At 40.3% G+C, this 19500-nt stretch overlaps 1 long non-coding RNA gene across 2 annotated transcripts in view; it reads right to left on the bottom strand.

Annotated features, from left to right (window-relative positions):
* LOC307048609 overlaps window positions 1-18241 on the bottom strand; it is a 29816-nt gene extending 11575 nt beyond the window's left edge. The window contains exons 1-3 of one of the 2 annotated variants that reach the window (XR_013810715.1): window positions 18087-18241; window positions 4285-4374; window positions 2964-3069 (exon numbers count right to left, since the gene is read on the bottom strand). This is a non-coding gene — a long non-coding RNA (uncharacterized lncRNA). Of the gene's footprint in view, window positions 1-2963; window positions 3070-4284; window positions 4390-18086 lie in introns of those variants that run through there. The other variant, XR_013810716.1, reaches the window with a different exon arrangement.
* Window positions 18242-19500: the final 1259 nt, after the last annotated feature.

Below are 19500 nucleotides of genomic sequence, written 5' to 3'. Positions count from 1 at the left end.
TATGCTTGTGACACTAGCAGGAAGAAATGTGAAAAGAAATAAAAAATAGTCACATGCAATTTTTAAGTGTACTTAATACATAATACAAATAATTTGAAAGGCATGAGAGTGGTTCACACTTAAGGAGTACCTCACAGGGTGTCAAACACTTTTCAAAGTGCTTTTACTCATATTGACTCAATTCTCATAGTAACCCTATGATGTGAAGTAGGTACTATTATTTATCATCCTCATTTTAGAGATGAGGAAACTGAGATACAAAAGCATGGAGTAACTTGCCCAAGGTTTCACAGCTAGAAAGTGGAAGTATTGAGATTTGAACACAGAAAATCTAGTTCCAAAGTCTGTACCCAACTGTCTCTTACACCACTGAACAATAAGTAAGTGTTACTGTTTGAAGGCAGTAACTCAAAACCAATCCACAGGATTCCACAAGGCCCAGCCAGGATTCCTCCTGTAATAACAACATCCCTTATTACCCAAATCCAATGTGTTCCAGTGCTTGCTTTGTGGTCTCAAAAGCTTTAAAGCCATAGCTGGTTTTCATTAAAGTACAGGACTAGGGTCCAGAGAAGGGGGAGAGCTTGAGATGAAAAGAAAAGGAGGAATCTAGGAGAGGCTGGAAGAAATTGCTCAGATCATCTGAAAATGTGCAATTATTATGCCCTTAACTACACCAACCTGTGGTCTGCCTTCCAATAGGTATATGAGACTTGTCACAGCTTGGAAGCAGTCCAGCTCATCACCTAGCCAAAACCCCCAATACCCCACTGATCAAAAGAATGAGTTCTTTGAAGGATTTCCTGCAAGATATTGGCTCCCAGCTTTCTTCTTTCCACAAGGTGAGCATGAGAACCAGGACCAGAGACACCTGGTCCAGACAAGTCTGTCTCCAGTTCCTCCACCAGCACTCCCCCATGTCTTCCTCCCCTCTAGGATTAGAGGCCCCTATGACATCCCTACCCACCCCCCAACAGGTACCAGGACGTCTTGCATGCACTAGAGCAGTCTCTCTTCTCCCTCCCCAGCCACATCCCTCCCTCACCCCATCTCCTCATGAACCAAAGTAAACCCACATCCTTGTCAGACCTCACCTGCACCCCAGCAGGTGTCTCACTTTCTCATCTCTATGCCGTTAATTCTATGAGGTCAGAGACCAACAACACTAGATTCCTCCCAAAGGCACCTACATTTTAAGAGTGGACTCCTGGAGATGGGCACCTACCCAAGGGATTGATTCCGTGCTCCAGCCACTTCATTCGTTTATTCATTTAATAAGAATTAATAAATAAATGTTTGCTGGGTCCTAGGCCCCACCAGCTTGGCACAAACGTCCAGCAGATATCCAGCTAGAGCCTGTTACAATAATGTGTGGTCGGGGTATAATGGGTGTTGTAAAGGGGCAGCACTAGACTGTAAGCTCCATGAAGGCAGGAACCAGGTCTGTTTTTACTCCCTATTGTATTTCAAGCACCTAATGCAGCCCTCACCACCGGAAAACTTCTCAATAAATATTCAACATTTGAAGAAAGAGCAAATGACTTTCTGAATGAATATAAGAATAGATGAATACTCTTGGAGCCTGAAACAGGGAGACCAGAACTAAGGGTCAGGGAAGGCCACTAAGGAAATAACTTCTAAGAAGAGACTTGAAGCTTGTTACCAGTTAAGCATTATCCAGGTCAGGACCGAATAAGAGGAGAGTAATTAACACCCTTAGTACTTACTGTAGAGTACTTACCGGGTGCCAGGCACTCTTCTAAGGACTTTGGGTATATTAAGTCATTCAATTCTCGTGACAATCTTATGGTGTTGTTACTATTATTATCCCTATTTTCAGACAAGAAAACCTTGGCAGAGAGAAGTTAAGTAATTTGTCCAAAGTCACACAGCTACTAAGGGACTGAGCCAAGATGTGAACTTAGCCTGTCTGACTTGGAAATTCACATGTTTAACCACTGCACTAAACTGGGAATTGTATTTTTATTAGAGAGAATACCATTCAAAGGCCCAGAGGTGAGAGAGGAACAAAGCACATTAGAGAAACCAAATGTGCATCATGACCAGAGCCAAAGACCGACAAAGGGAGAATGGTTAGGATGAAGCTGGAGAGATGAGCGCAGGCCAGCCCCCAGGGAGCATCCCTCCAGCGGCAATGGGAACCGCTGCCACGCTCTAGGCAAGGGGCCCATGGTCTGATGGCTGCAGCATGGAAGAAGGGCGAGGGTGGACTGGAGAAGCTCGGGACTGGAGTCTGGGTTCTGGTCACTTGGGCATCTGCTTTATTCTCCAGTCAAGAGTTGGTGGTGACATGGGTGTGGACAGCGGTGGTGGAGTCGAAGAGAAGTCGTTGACTAGAAGGACATTTAGGAAGCAGAACCAGCTGGACTCCACGTTTGAGAGGATGGGGTGAGAGGGAGGGAGAAGCTAAGCATGACTCCAGGTTTCTGGCTTGGAAAGCTGGGTGGAGGCTGATGTCGTTGACTGAAATAGGGAACTCAGAGGAGCAAACTGATCAATGGGAGTCATGTCAAGTTTGAGATGTTTGGAGAACACCAACACCATGTCCAGTAAACAGTTGGTTCTACAGGCCTGGAGCTCAGGACGTATGTCTGCCTGGACAGAGACAGTGCAGCCAGGAGTCACTGAGCACCCAGACAGGACTGCAGTGTGGCAGCTGCTGCCACAGGCACAGAGGTGGCCAAAACCCAGGTCTTGTCTCCTGGAGCCTTTAGCCTTCTGAGAGGGGCACAGAGGTCACTTCTCTCTGGGCCAATAGAGATAGATTCTTGGGCCTTGAAGAATTGTAGGGAAATTTGAGAAAGATCATCTAAGGCAGATGGCTGAGCAAAGACACTAAGTCAGGTTCACTGTCTTAGTGGGTATTTCGGTAGCATCAGAGTAGAGAAGATATGCCAATCAGGCAGGGTGCTAATTACCCAGTTAAGGAAACTAAAATTTACTCAGTGTGCACTGGTGTGGTGGCTTCTAGGCAGCAGCATTACTTGATCAAGAAGTAGTCTGGAGGGACTTCCCTGGCTGTCCAGTGTTTAAGATTCCATGCTTCCACTGCAGGAGGCACAGGTTCGATCCCAGGTCGAGGAACCAAGATCCGGCATGCCGTGCGGGGCGGCCAAAAAAAAAAAAAGTAGAATGGAGTTACTCAACTGGCAATTTATGCAGAATGGATTAAACAAGGGAAAGAGGAACTGATGTCAAGGAGAACAGTTAAGAGTTGTGTTAGGTATCTTGATATCAAACTACAGAATGTAATCCAAACTCACTTAAGCAAAAGAGGGCAAGTTATCGGTGCATATAAGTGGAAAGGAAGCCAAGGGGGTCTGGCTTCAGGCATGGCTGGATTCAGGTAGTCAGTCATCCTCCATGTCACTCTCAGCCTGCCTCCTCATATCTTAGCTCTGTTTCCACTACATCTTGGTCTCATTTTTGTTTGTTTGTTTTGGTTTTGGGTTTTTTGCTGCTGTACATAGCCTTTCTCCACGCAACCAAGGGAATAAATGGCCACAAGCAGTTTAGCAACTCCAGAGGAAAAAGAGCCTTCCTTTTCCCAATACCCATGTGTCATTTTGAGAAAGGCTGTGACACACTTGGGTCTTGGCCTTGCCCCTGGGACCCATGTTTGTTGCCAGGAAGATGAGGTACTATGATTGTTGCCAAGATTGGGTCAAAAGTGAGTGAGGTCCCAGGACCCATAGCCCCTCTACACCCATACTGAATATGGGAGGGGCACTGGTCCTACAAAAGAACCTGAGTTCCCCAGGAAGCTCATGCTGCTGGCCAGACTGATACCACCAAGGCCCGAGCGAGGCAGCTGGATTTACACTCTCCTCCCACCCAGCCCAGTCTCACACCCACCTCCTGCATTTCCTTACTCTTGCTTCTCCACTCTTCCCTTCCCATGAGATATCAGTGTTGCTAATCCCCAAGGGAAACATTGGGATGTGCACAACCCCTAAATCCCTGAGACTCACCAGGAACTTGGTGTATGTTTTTCTCCAAAGCCTTTCTTATTGCTGTGCTTCAAGACTATGGAAGGTCCCAAGGAATCTCTACAGATGCCCTGACTTTTACCCATCATGTGATCTCTGACACCACTGACATGAAAGATGAGGAGTTCTCCATAATCATCCAGAAGAAACTCAACATAGTCAGGAGAGCCTTTAGGTACTGGAGTAAGTACTTCAAAGGTTGGAAAGAGTAATCATTCGTTCATTCAATCAATCCATCAATCAGTCCCTCAACAAAACTTTGTTCCTCACTTACCACGTGCCCCGCCCTATACTAGGCACTAGAGCATGGCGCAGTCCCCATGAAATCCAAATGCCATCAAATGCCATCTCTCCCACTCTTCTTCTAGGGGGTTGGAAAGAATTATAAAGAAATTAAATGAATAAAAGATTTAAATAAGTACAATAAATGAACTTTATAACTCTCCCCTGACATAAGTGAAGACTGAATGCTGCTAGGTTGGGATTTGAAGGTGGTATTTCAAACCAGTGGGGCAAACCTCTCCTGAGGGTGGCTCAGCTGAACTGCCTGCCACCCAGCAGCCTACTCATTCCAGAGTTCAGTTAGGTTCAAGGAGACACCCCCAGCCAGCCTGCAATGAAACTCAGGGCACTGGGCAACGTGCTGATTATGAACAGAGGCAGTTTAGGCGGGGAGTGTGAGTGTGCAGACAGCCCGATGCCCAAGGCCACTCCCAGCCCAGTCACTCCCACCATTGCCCCACTGATTTGAAGGCCATTGTTGTTGTTTACTGAACTCCAGTCTGTTCTAGGCATCTATTTCTCTATTCCAGGATCAACCTCACACATGTCTAGAAGCTGTAAAGTTATATGTGGAGACTTGGTAGAGCAAGTCAGTCCTCGTTTTTCCTTTTTTTTTAATCAAATTTTTATTATATTTTTACTATTTTTTATTGTGGTAAAATATACATAACATAAAATTTACTATTTTAACTACTTCTTTTTTTGTTTTGTTTTGTTTTGGCTGGGCTGGGTCTTCATTGCTGCACACGGGCTTTCTCTAGTTGTGGCGAGCAGAGGCTACTCTTTGTTGCAGTGCGCGGGCTTCTCATTGCAGTGGCTTCTCTTGTTGCGGAACACTTCCTGGCTTGCAGACAGCTGCCTTCTAGCTATGTCCTCACATGACCTTTCCTTGGTGTGCATGTGTGGAGAGAGGGAGCAATCTCTCTGATGTCTCTTCTTGTAAGGACATCAATCCTATTGGATCAAGACCCCCATCCACGTGACTTTAATTACCTCTTTAGAGGCCCCATCTCTAAATACAGCTACACTGGGTGTTAGGGCTTCAACATACGAATTGGCGGGGGTGGGGGGGTATAAATATTCAGTCCATAACACCACATTTTGTTCATCTGTCCATAGACACTTGAGTCATTTCCATCTTTTGGCCATTGTGAACAGTGCTGCTATGAACATGGGTATGCAAATATCTGTTTGAGTCCCTGTTTCAGTTCTTTTGGGTAGATGTCTAGGAGTGGAACTGTTGGATCATATGGTAATTCTGTTAAATTTTTTGAGGAAATGCCATACTCTTTTCCATAGTGGCTGCACCATTTTACATTCCCACCAACAGTGCACAGCGTTCTAATTTCTCCACATCCTCACCAATACTTGTTATTTTCTGGCTCTTGATAGTAGCCATCCCAAAAGATGTAAAGTGGTATCTCATTGTGCTTTTGATTTACATTTCCCTAATGACTAGTGGTATTGAAATCTTTTCATGTGTTTATTGGCCATTTGTATATTTTCTTTGGAGAAATATCTCTTCAAGTCCTCAGCCCATTTTTAATCAGGATTTCTTGGTTATTGTTGAATTGTACGAGTTCCTTATATATTCTGGATGTTAATTCCTTATCAGATATATGAGTTGCAAATATTTTCTCCCATTCTGTGGGTTGCCAATTCACTCTGTTGATAGTGTCCTTTGATGTATAAAAGTTATTAATTTTGAGGTAGCCCAATTTATCTATTTTTTCTTGTTGTTGTCTATACTTTTGGTGCCATAACCAAGAAATAATTAACAAATCCAATGTCATAAAGGTTTTCCCCTATGTTGTCTTCTAAGAGTTGTATAGTTTTAGCTCATCAGTTTAGGTCTTTGATCCATTGTGAGTAAACTTTTGTGTATAGTGTAAGGTAACAGTCCATATTGTACACTGATATCCAATTTAACCAACACCGTTTGTTGAAGAGGCTGCCCTTTCCCCATTGAATATCTTGGCACCTTTGTTGCAAATCATTTGAGCATATACATGTTTATTTCTGGGTTCATTCTCATTCTGTTCCATTGTTCTATTGTCTGTCTTTGTGCTAGTTGCACACTATTTTGATTAGTGTAGCTTTGTAATAAGCTTTGGAATCAGCAAGTGTAAGACCTCAAACTTTGTTCTTCAATATTACTTTGTTTATTCAGTTACTCTTGAGATTCCATATGAATTTCTAAGATGGATTTCTCTGTTTCTACAAAACACATCATTGGGATTTTGATAGAGACTGTGTTGAATCTGTAGATCACTTTGGGTCGTACTGGCATCGGTGTTCATCCAATCCATGAACTCATTGTTCCCTTTTAAAACTATCTTGACTTTTGTACCTGTTTCTCTTCTAGGTGAATTTGAGAATAGGCCAACCACATTTCACTTTTTCAAACAACCTGTTGGGATTTTGATCAGCTTACATTACATTTACCTATAAATCTGGGAAAGAATTACTATCTTTTTAAAATTGAGTTTTTCCAATATCGAGTTGGCCAAAAAGTTTGTTTTTTTCTGTAAGATGGCTCTAGTAGCACTTAATTTTGTTAGATTGTATTTTGACAGCTGTCATATCAGGGTGCATTTTTAAAAAAAACACCAAAATTGGTGAATTTTTAGTAGCCATTTTAATATCGAGGATGGAAGAAAAAAAACAACATTTTTGGCCTGTTATGCTTTATTATTTCAAGAAAGGTTAAAACACAGCTGAAACGCAAAAAAAGATTTGTGCAGTGTATGGAGAAGGTGCTGTGACTGATCAAATGTGGCAAAGTGGTTTGCAAAGTTTCGTGCTGGAGATTTCTCGCCGGACAATGCTCCACGGTCGGGTAGACCAGTTGATAGCCATAAAATCGAAACATTAATTGAGAACAATCAACGTTATACCACGCGGGAGAGAGCCAACATACTCAAAATATCCAAATCAAGCGCTGAAGATCATTTGCACCAGCTTGGCTATGTTAATCACTTTGATTGTTTGGGTTCCACATAAGCGAAAAAAACCTTCTTGACCATATTTCCACATGCGATTCTCTATTTAAACGTAACGCAAACGTTCAATTTTCAAAACAAATTGTGATGGGCTATAAAAAGTGGATACTGTACAATAATGTGGAACAGAAGAGATCATAGGGCAAGCGAAATGAACACCACCAACCACAGCAAAGGCCGGTCTTCATCCAAAGAAGGTGATGTTGTGTATATGCTGGTATTGGAAGGGAGTCCTCTATCAGGAGCTCCTTCCGGAAAACCAAACGATTAATTCCAACAAGTACTGCTCCCAATGAGACCAAGTGAAAGCAACACTTGGCAAAAAGCGTCCAGAATTAGTCAACAGAAAACGCATAGTCTTCCATCAGGATAATGCAAGACCTCATGTTTGTTTGATGACCAGGCAAAAACTGTTACAGCTTGGCTGGGAAGTTCTGATTCATCCTCCCTATTCACCAGACATTGCACGTTGGGATTTCCGTTTATTTCGGTCTTTACAAATTCTCTTAATGGAAATAATTTCAATTCCCTGGAAGACTATAAAAGGCACCTGGAACAGTTCTTTGCTCAAAAAGATAAAAAGTTTTGGGAAGATGGAATTATGAAGTTGCCTGAAAGATGGCAGAAGGTAGTGGAACAAAACGGTGAATACGCTGTTCAATAAAGTTCTTGATAAAAATGAAAAATATGTCTTTTATTTTTACTTAAAAAACCAAAGGAACTTTTTGGCCAACCCAAATAGAAACATGGTTTCTCTTTCCATTTACTTAGGTCATTTGTATTCTTTAGTAAGTTTTGTTTTCGTGACATTGGTCTTAGAAAATTCTTGTTAGATTTTTTCCTAAGTGGTTTATAATTGTTGCTATTGCGAATAGGATTTTTTAAATTTTTATTTTATATTGGAATAGCGTTGATTTACAATGTGTTAGTGTCAGGTGTACAGCAAAGTGATTTAGTTATACATATACATATATCTATTCTTTTTCAAATTCTTTTCCCATATAGGTTATTACAGAGTATTGAGTAGAGTTCCCTGTGGTATACAGTAGGTCCTTGTTGATTATTTATTTTATATACAGTAGTGTATATATGTTCATCACAACCTCCTAATTTATGCCACCCCCCACCTTTCCCCTTTGGTAACCATAAATTTGCTTTCTAAGTCTGTGAGTCTGTTTCTGTTTTGTAAATACATTCATTTGTATCATTTTTTTTAGATTCCACATATACGTGATATCATGCGATATTTGTCTTTCTCTGTCTTACTTCACTTAGTATGATAATCTCTAGGTCCATCCATGTTGCTGCAAATGACATTATTTCATTCTTTTTTATGGCTGAGTAATATTCCATTGTATATATGTACCACATCTTCTTTATCCATTCCTGTTGATGGACGTTTAGGTTGCTTCCATGTCTTGGCTATTGTAAATAGTGCTGCTATGAACGTTGGGGTGCATGTATCTTTTCGAAGTATGGTTTTCTCCAGATATATGCCCAGGAGTGGGATTGCTGGATCATATAATAGCTCTATTTTTAGCTTTTTAAGTAACCTCTGTACTGTCCTCCATAGTGACTGCACCAAATTACATTCCCATCAACAGTGTAGGGGGGTTCCCTTGTGAATAGGATTTTTAATGCCCTCCAAATTACTCTTTGTCCTCTACCTGGGGTTAGCCAAACTTGAGGTTAAGGGCACAGTTGTCTAAAACTAATTCTGTCCAAGGCTCCTCACACCAAATGAAAAACCACCTTAGGCTTAATAATTTGTTAGAAAGACTCATAGAGCTTCAGGAAAGTGTCACAATTACAGTTTTATTACAGCAAAAGGATACAAATCAGAACCAGCCAAAGGAAGAGACACATAGGGCAGAATCTAGGACTGGGAGGGTTCCAAGTACAAAGCTTCCACATCTTCAGGGATGTGTTATCCTCCTGGTATCGAGGTGTAGCTAGGTGTGTATGGAGTATTGCCAAGCCAGGAAGCTCACCTGGGTTGTTCAGTGTTCAGTTTTCGATTGGGGTTTCATTATGTAGCCATGTTTGATTGAATCACTGCCTCACATGGCTGAGTCCAATCTTCAGTCTTCTCTCATCCCCAGAGGTTGGGCTGCTATCATTTGGCTCCATGTCACAAACCTCTAATGTTACAGTGGCTCTTTCTGGCATAGCCAACCCCCACCCTGAGTCATCTCATTAGCATAAACTATCCAGGGACCACCAACAATCACCTCATTAGCATAAACCTTCAGGGGTAGTCCCAGGAGCCCACCATGAATAACAAATTCCAAGGGTTTAGAGGTCGCCTTCCAGGAACCAGGGACATAGGCTAGCCATTCTTTATTATACATCCTTTTCCTCATCTGTTTTTTTTTTTTTCTAATATAAACTGGCCAAGTTTGTCTATTTCATTTACTTTTTCAAATAAACCAAATTTTGCCTTTATTAATTAACTCTAATGGTGTTTTGTTCGTTTGCTTTCCCTTTTTTAACCTGTTTATCTTTTTAGTTCCTTCTGCTTTCTTCGGGTTTATTGCTCTTTTACTAGTTTCTTTTTGCTTGTTTTCACTGAGGTATAACATAAACAGAGTAAAGGTCACGAATCTTAAGTATTCCACTCAGCTACTCAGATCGAGCTATAAGACTACTGTCAGTCACCACCTCAGAAGGCTCCCTCACATCCCGTCCTAGTTAATGCCCTCCTCAAAGGTAATCACTATTCCGGCTTTTATCATCATCAATTACTTTTCCTATCTTGAACTTTCTATAAAAGGGATCATGCAGCATGTACTCTTTTGTCTAGTTTCTTTTGCTCAACATTACATCTGTGAGGTTCATCCTTATTTTGCATATAGTAATTACTCTTTTTCATCACTCTGTAGTATTCTAGTGTGTTAATGTTCCACAACTTATCTGTACTCTGACTGATGGACATTAGGGTTGTTTTCTGTTTAGAACTATTATTGATTAAATGTGCTTTAACATTATTGTATATGTCTTTTGATGGACACAAATACTCATTTCTCTTGAATATATACCTGGGAATTAAATTGAGGGTCATATATTTAGCTTAAGTGTAGATACTACCAAATCATTTTTGAAAGTGATTGTACCAATCTACAGACCTATCAGTAATGTGTAAGATTAGTCCACATCCTTGCCAACATTTGGTATTGTTTATCTTTTAATTTTTGTCATTCTGGTGGGTATGTATTGATATCTCTTCATGGTATTAATTTGCTTTTCCTTGGTGACTAATGAAGTTGAACACCATTTAATATGCTTATTGACATGTGAATATCCTCTCTTGTGAAATTCCTGTTTGAGTCTTTTGCCCACGTTTTAATTGGGCTGTCTTTTTGTTACTGATTTACAGAAGTTCTTTATATATTCTGGACATAAGTCTTTTCTCAGATATATATATGGATATATGTATCAGAAGTTTCTTCTGCCAGTGTGTGGCTTTCCTTTTTACTTTGTTTACAATGTCTTTTCTCTGTTTTAATAAAATCCAGTATATCCATCTTTCCTTTGGGGGTTACTATTTTTGAGTGTCCTTTTTAAGAAATATTTGCCTATCTCAGGGTCATGAAAGTATTCTCCTATGTTATCTTCTAGAAGCTATATTGCTTTACCTTTCACATTTAGGCTTATGACCCACATAGAATTGAGTTTGTGTGTAATGAGGTGCGGTCAAAAGTCATTTTTTCCATATGAGTATCCAAGTATTGACTTGGCACCTTTTCCTTTTTATTGAAATGGTCATCCTTACCCTACTTCATCTTTGTCACAGATCAAGTAATTTTATATGCCTGGGACCATTTCTTGAGTCTCAATTTTGTTCCATTGATTTATTTGCCTATCTTTGTGCCAGCACCACACTCTTTTAATTACTGTAGCTTATAGTAATTCTTAATATCTGGTAGTCTAAAGTCTTCCAACTTTTCTCTTTTTCCTTAAAGTTGTCTTGATTTTTGGAGAATTGATACCTTAGCAATACTGAGACTTTCAATCATGAATATTTATTTAGATCTTTTAAAACTTCTGTAGCGGGCTTCCCTGGTGGCGCAGTGGTTAAGAATCTGCCTGCCAATGAAGGGGACATGGGTTCGAGCCCTGGTCCGGGAAAATCCCACATGCCGCAGAGCAAATAAGCCACAACAAGAGAAGCCACCACAATGAGAAGCCCACGCACCGCAATGAAGAGTAACCCCCGCTCTCCGCAGCTAGAGAAAGCCTGTGCAGCAAGAAAGACACAACACAGCAAATATAAATAAATAAATTAAAAAAAAAAAAAAAAAAAACTTCTGTAGCTTATGTTGATCTTAAACATTTATTTAAATGCATATAATTTGGTGCAGCTACTATGGAAAACAATGTGGAGGTTCCTCAAAAAATTAAAAATAAAACTACCATGTGATCCAGCAATTCCACTTCTGGGAATATACCTAAAGGAAACAAAAACCCTATGTTTAAGAGATATCTGCATTCCCATGTTTATAGCAGCATTATTTACAATAGCTAAGATATAGAAACAACCTGAGTGTCCACTGATGGATAAATGGATAAAGAAAATGTGGTATATATGCATAGAATGGAATATTTTTTCTAGTTTTACTGAGATATAATTGACATACAGCACTGTATAAGTTTAAAGTATACAACACAATGATTTGACTTTTTTTTTAACATCTTTATTGGAGTATAATTGCTTTACAATGGTGTGTTAGTTTCTGCTTTATAACAAAGTGAATCAGTTATACATATGTCCCCATATCTCTTCCCTCTTGCATCTCCCTCCCTCCCACCCTCCCTATCCCACCCCTCTAGGTGGTCACAAACCACCGAGCTGATCTCCCTGTGCTATGCGGCTGCTTCCCACTAGCTGTCTATTTTATGTTTGGTAGTGTATATATGTCCATGCCACTCTCTCACTTTGTCCCAGCTTACCCTTCCCCCTGCCCATATCCTCAAGTCCATTCTCTAATAGGTCTGCATCTTTATTCCCGTCTTGCCCCTAGGTTCATGACCGTTTTTTTTTTTAGATTCCATATATATGTGTTAGCATGCAGTATTTGTTTTTCTCTTTCTGACTTACTTCACTCTGTATGACAGACTCTAGGTCCATCCACCTCACTACAAATAACTCAATTTCGTTTCTTTTTATGGCTGAGTAATATTCCATTGTATATATGTGCCACATCTTCTTTATCCATTCATCTGTTGATGGACACTTAGGTTGCTTCCATGTCTTGGCTATTGTAAATAGAGCTGCAATGAACATTTTGGTACATGACTCTTTTTGAACTATGGTTTTCTCAGACTTTTTGACTTAGATATATTATGAAATGACTACCACAAAAAGTTTAGTTAACACCCATAGATACAAAAAAAAAAAGCAAAAGAAAAATGTTTTTTTCCTTGTGATGAGAACTCTTGGGATCTGCTCTCTAATATACAATGGAATAAATATTATTCACCCATAAAAAATAAGGAAATCTTGCCATTTGCAACAACATGGATGGACCTTGAGGGCATTATGCTAAGTGAAATAAGTCATACAGAGAAAGACAAATACCGTGTGATCTCACTTATATTTGGAATCCAGAAAAAAAAAATTCATAGATACAGAGAACAGATTGGTGGTTGCCAGAGGCTGGGGTAGGGAGGTGAGTGAAATGGGTAAAAGTGGTCAAAAAAGTACAAACTTCCAGTCATAAAATAAATTAAGACCTGCAATGTAATGTACAGCATGGAGACAATAGTTAATGATACTGTATTGCATATTTGAAAATTGCTAAGAGAGTAAATATTAAAAGTTCTCATCGCAAGAAAAAATTATAAATATATATGGTGTGAATGTTAACTAGACTTACTGTGGTGATCATTTTGCATTATATACATGTATCATGTCGTATACCTGTGTGTGCGTGTGTGTGTCCAGTGCTGTGCTAGGTGGTGCAAATATAGAGATGAACAAGATAAGGCTCCTGCCCTCCAGAAGATCACAATCTATCTGATAATGATGGCACTGGTGCTTATTAGCCAACGTTTACTGAGTATCTCCTATGTGCCCGATACTGTGCTAAGCTCTTTATCTGTATTATTTAATCCTCAAAAAGTATCCTCATTTTATAGATCAGGAAACTAAGGTTCAAAGAGGGTGAAGGGCCTTCTCAAGGTCACTAGAGCTCAGATCATAAGGCTTGAACCCAAGTCTAGCTGACTCGATAGCCCATATCCTAACCTCTTCTACACAGCCCATTGGACATGCAAATGTTGCAGAGAAGCAGGTGTTTGCTGGTGCCTTTGCTTATGCCTCACAGAGGGTGAGAAGGGAGTATGTGCTGACCTCCCAACTTTGTCATTTGTCTCTAATCTAACCTCACAATAATGTTCTCAGTTATTTCTGCTTTATACCAAGAACCAGCTTCGATTTAAGTAAAGTAAGATTACTTCCATTTATTCTGAGTGGCTCTCTGGAGAGTTAAATCTGAGCTATTTACAGATTACCTATGATTTGAGTTTTTCGAGAGGAAAGACCCCCATATGCCATGGCCAAGTGATACAAGTCAAGTATAAATGGAAGTCACTTTGTCAAATGCATTATATTAACTTCTTCCAAGATTTATATGAAAGGACAGTACTAGAGCAAATGCAGTATAAGAAACTTTGGATTTACATAAGAGTTAAAGAGAAGTGAAAGTCATTATACAAAGCAATCTCCAGAAAGAGTCTTTTATAGAATAAGACAATTTCAAGGTGTTTTCTATGAGTTCAGTTTGCAGCTTCAGATACAGTTGTGTTCGGACTTCCCTGGTGGCGCAGTGGTTAAGAATCTGCCTGAGAATGCAGATACAGTTGTGTTCCACAGTTGAGCTCAGATGATGTCAGTGAGTACAGCACTGGCTGTTCCACACTGCAGCTCACCTGCAGAAGAGCTGGCCCAGGGGCCTGGAGTGTTGAGCTTAGGACAGCTATGCTCATCCCTTCTCCCAAGTGACCTGCCTGACCAGAGAAGTAAGAGCCTTCCTAACACACAACTGGAGTTACCCAGAATTGGAGCTGCTAGCGACTGAATTTTCTACTTATCAAAACTCATTTAGCCTTTTTCATACCATTCAAAGATATGATACAGAACCCTTCCCAACCTTTTAAAATTTCAAGAGCCTAAATGAATCATTGTACCCAGAACGGTAGAAGTAGATGACAAAGTTTGAACAGTGAAATCTTTTTTTTTTACCATGATTCATCTTTTCTCTTTTTTTTCACTTTATTGAAGCATAATTGACACAAAAAATTGTATATATTTAAGGTGTACAACCTTATGGTTTCAGATAAATATGAATTCTGAAATGACCACCACAATAAGCTAATTAGCATTCATTACCTCACATAGTTACATTTATTTTCTTTTCAACCCCTACCCCACTCCCCTCTGGCAACCATCTGTTTGTTCTCCATATCTGTGGGTCTCTTTCTATTTTGCTATGTTTGTTCATTTGTTTTTTTAGGTTCCACATATGAGTGAAGTCATACAATATTTGTCTTTCTCTGTCTGACTTATTTAGCATAACACCCTACAGGTCAATCCATGTTATTGCAAATGACGAGATTTCATTCTTTTTTATGGCTGAGTAATAGTCCACTATATATATATTGATTGATATTGAACCACCCTTGCATCCCTTGGATAAATCCCACTTGATCATGGTGTATGATCCTTTTAATGCATTGCTGACTTTAATTTGCTGATATTTTGTTGAGGATTATTGCGTCTATGTTCATCAATGATATTGGCCTGTAATTTTCTTTTTTTGTGATATCTTTGTCTGGTTTTGGTTTCAGGGTAATGCTGGCCTGGTAGAATGAGATCCAAAGCATTATTTCCTCTTCCATTTTTTGGAAGAGTTTGAGAAAGATGGTTGTTAACTCTTCTTTAACATCCTGTGAAGCCATCTGGTCCTGGATTTTTGTTTGTTGGAAGTGTTTTGATTACTGATTCAATTTCATTACTGGTAATCAGTCTGTTAATATTTTCTATTTCTTCCTGATTCAGTCTTGGGAGGTTGTACATTTCTAGGAATTTATACATTTCTTCTAGGTTATCCGTTTCATTGGCATATAATTGTTCACAGTAGTAACTTCTCTATCATTTCTGATTTTATTTGGGCCCTCTCTCGTTTTTTCTTGATGTGTGGCTAAAGGTTTATTGATTTTGTGGTATTTTTCAAAGAATCAGCTCTTAGTTTCATTGATCTTTTCTATTTTTTTAGTCTCTAATTCATTTATTTTGGCTCTGATTTTTATTTCTTTCCTTCTACTAACTTTGGGGTTTTTTTGTTTTGTTTTCCAGTAATAAATAGCTATTTATTTATTTATTTTTAAATTTATTTTTGGCTGCATTGTGGATATAGATGATTTTACTACTTTTGTCTTTTAACCTTCCTACCTGCTTTATAAGTGGTTCTTCCGCTAATATCTTTACTGTATGTTTGCCTTTACCAATGAGATTTTTCCATTCATAATTTTCATATTTCTAGTTGTGGTCTTTTCCTTTCTACTTAAAGAAGTCCCTTTAACATTTCTTGTAAAGCCAGTTTAGTGGTGATGTTTAGAAGCTTTTGCTTCTCTGTAAAACTCTCGATCTCTCCTTCAAATCTGAATGACAGCGTCACCAGTTAGTGTTCCTGGTTGTCGATTTTTTTCCTATCATCGCTTTAAATACATTGTGCCACTCCCTTCTGGACTGCAATTTTTTCTGCTGAAAATTTAGCTGATGGTCTAATGGGAGGTCCCTTATACATAACCAGTTGCTTTCTCCTTGCTACTTTTAACTTTCTTTAATTTTTGCCATTAATATGGCAATTAAAATTGCAATATGTCTTGGTGTGGATCTCTTTGGGTGGATCTTGTTTGGGACTCTCTGTAAATTCCTAGACCTGGATGTCTGCTCCCTTTCCCAGATTAGGAAAATTTTCAGCTATTATCTCTATCTCCTCAAATAAGTTCTGTGCCCCTTCCTCTCTTTTCTCCTTCTGTGTCCCCTATAATATGTATGTTAGTACACTTGATATTGTATTTGATGTAAGAGGTCTCTTAAACTATCCTCATTTGTTAAAATTGTTTTCTTTTTTCTGTTCAGCTTGGGGGATTTCCCACTACTCTGTTTCCAGTTCACTGATCCATTCCTCTGCATCATCTAATCTACTATTGATTCCTTCTAGGGTATTTTTAATTTGTTATTGTATTCTTCAGCTCTGTTTGGCTCTCCTTTATATTTTCTAACTCTTCGTTAAATTTCTACTGTGTCCATCAGTTCCTATCCCAAGTTTGTTGAGCCTCTTTATGATCATTAGCTCGAACTCTTTATTAGGTAGATGGCGTCTCTCCGTGTCATTTAGCTCTTTTTCTGGGGTTTTGTCTTGTTATTTCATTTGGAACACATTCCTCTGTCTTCTCATTTTGCTTAATTCTCCATGTTAATGTCTATGTATTTGGTAGATTGGTTACATTTCTTGTTCTTAGAGAAGTGGCCTTGTGTAGGAGATGTCCTATGGGGCGCAGCAGCACACTCCTGTCTGATCACCAGAGCTGTATTCTCTAGGGGTACACCCTAGGTGGCCACTTGGGCCCTTCTGCTGTGGTGGGGCTGACTGCTTTGGGTACACTGGTAGGCAGAACTGGCCCCAAGCCTATGGGTCTGGGTCCTGGGGCAGTCTGCTGGTGGGCAGGTAAGCCACCACCACTAGTAAGCTATTACTAGGACTCCAAAATGCCACTTGCCAACACCAGAGCCCTCATGGTAGTGAGAGCTCTCCAAAATAGCTGCCACCAGCATCTACGTCCCCAGGGGGAGTCCCACTTGTCTCCTCCCTTCAGGGAGGTTCCTCAAGATCAGCAGGTGGATCTTACCCAGGCTCCTTTCAAATTACTGCCTCTGAGCTGGATCTCAGAGCATGTGAGATTTTGCATGAGCCCTTTAAGAGAGGAGTCTGTTTCCTACAGCCCTTTGGCTCTCCCATACATCAGCCCCACTGGCCTTCAAAGCCAGAAGTTCTGGAAGCGTGTCTTCCTGGTGCAGGACCCCCAGGCTGGGGAGCCTGATGTGGGGCTCAGACCACTCGCTCCTTGGGGAGAACCTCTGCAATTGTGATTATCCTCCCATCTGTGAGGTGCCTACCTGGGGTGCGGGTCTTGCCTATATACTGCATTTCTGTCCCTCCAGCCTGTCTCCTTTTGGTTCCTTCTTTGTATCTTGAGTTGTGGAAAATCTTTCCTGCTAGTCTTCAGGTCGTTCTCGTCAATATTTGCTCTATAAATATGGTGTGGCCATGGGAGGAGATGAGCGCAGGGTCTTGCGACTCTTCCATCTTGCTAGAAGATTGACTCGTTCTGTAATTGTTTTTGCTGTCTTTTAAAACACTGGCCTAGGGCTTCCCTGGTGGCGCAGTGGTTGAGAGTCCGCCTGCCGATGCAGGGGACACGGGTTCGTGCCCCGGTCCGGGAGGATCCCACATGCCGCGGAGCGGCTGGGCCCGTGAGCCATGGCCGCTGAGCCTGCGCGTCCGGAGCCTGTGCTCCGCAACGGGAGAGGCCACAATGGTGAGAGGCCCGCGTACTGCAAAAAAAAAAAAAAAAAAAAAAAAAAACACTGGCCTAAGGGATTATAATTCCAGAAATTTGGAGTTTTACTGTATTTGAAATACTTGTCAATCCCAGATCATCATATATAGACCAAAGAGTACAAATTGTTTATGCTCTCAGAGTAGGAAAAGAATGAAGTACTCACCTTAGAACCTGGGAAAACAGGCCTGGGACAGGGTGGTCCCACATGGCAATGGCAGAGAAGCGCACCTCCTCTTCTTTGACCTCCTCCCTGACCTTCCTCCAGATGCAGCTTCTATTAAAGGAAAGGTCCTATCTGGGACCCACTGACAACACCTCTCTTTGATCTTAGGGCACAGACCCCACACACATTGGAGTTCACCTCTTTGGTTTATTCATTGAGGGGGCAAGGTGGAATCATGAAGAAAAAATACTAGAACACTCGCTGCCTTGTGAGATGTGCTGTGATTTTCCTGAAATATACTTCTTGCCAACAAAGGTAACCACCCAAATGTTTATCACGAAGTCTTAGAGCACTGAGTTTTCCCTCAGTAATACAAACCATTCCTTCCTTCTACTTCCCATTCTTATGATTTCACTAGGAAGACTGGCTGATATACTTTAGACTACAAAACAGGTAAAACAGCCCCCAATACTGCTAAAATCTAAAATAGATGCTATACCAACATCCAGTGTGATTTCTCAAGAATATGTACCATAAAGCCGTATTAGTTACTCTTTAAAATGTTAAATTCTTCAGGCATAATTTCCATATGCAGTTACATAACCACATAACCATCTAAGTTAAAAGTATTCAATTTGTAACAAACCCCCCAAATCTAGTGTAAAGAAAATGTGAGTTTACTTGAACTATACAATTTGAATATTGGATTTTTTTTTTCAGATTTCTGCTTAAAGACTAAATGCTTCTAAGCAGACAGAGACAGAACTCTATACTTCTGAATGCCCAGTTTACCAGACACCTGAGAGGTCCAGTATTTTGACAGCTACTGGCTTACCCTCAAATTTTTTAATGTCCGTGTATTTATCCACAAAGAAACCTCCTAGTCACTGGATCACAATGCAAGTTGCATTGCTGTGTGTGAAGAATGAAAAATAAACTTCCATAACAAACCATGTAATTTTTGACTCCTAACCAGAATTACGTTTCAAGACATTCACGTGTACATCCTTCATGAAAACATCTGTTATCATCAGCCAGACTAGACAGAGCTGTCTCTTCCTTCCATCTGTACATGAAAACTTCAACATGTAGAGGAAGCGCCCAGCTGCTTCCATTCTAAGCAATGTCCTTGCGGGTGGGCTCCAGTTCAGGTGAGGGAGCACATCCCAGAAAGCAGAGGGTTTGACTTTTCTAAAAGGGAAAACTACAGCAACTGCCAAGATATTAGGGCATGTTTTTATGAAATTTTGCATTCCAAAAAGTGATTTCTGCAATTATATACAAGAAAACATATACATGAAGAGTAGTTCTTTGGAATACCTTCCCAGGCTGCTCTGAGAGAACACAGAACATGACACTGCTGGCCTGACTGCACACTTTGGAGACAAAAGAGGCTCTTCTTCCCTTACAGAAA

The sequence above is a fragment of the Hyperoodon ampullatus genome, assembly GCF_949752795.1.
Source record: "Hyperoodon ampullatus genome assembly, chromosome: 2".
NCBI lineage: Eukaryota > Metazoa > Chordata > Mammalia > Artiodactyla > Ziphiidae > Hyperoodon > Hyperoodon ampullatus.
Note: the sequence above shows the minus strand (reverse complement) of the source record. Positions and strands in the feature narration are given on the sequence as shown.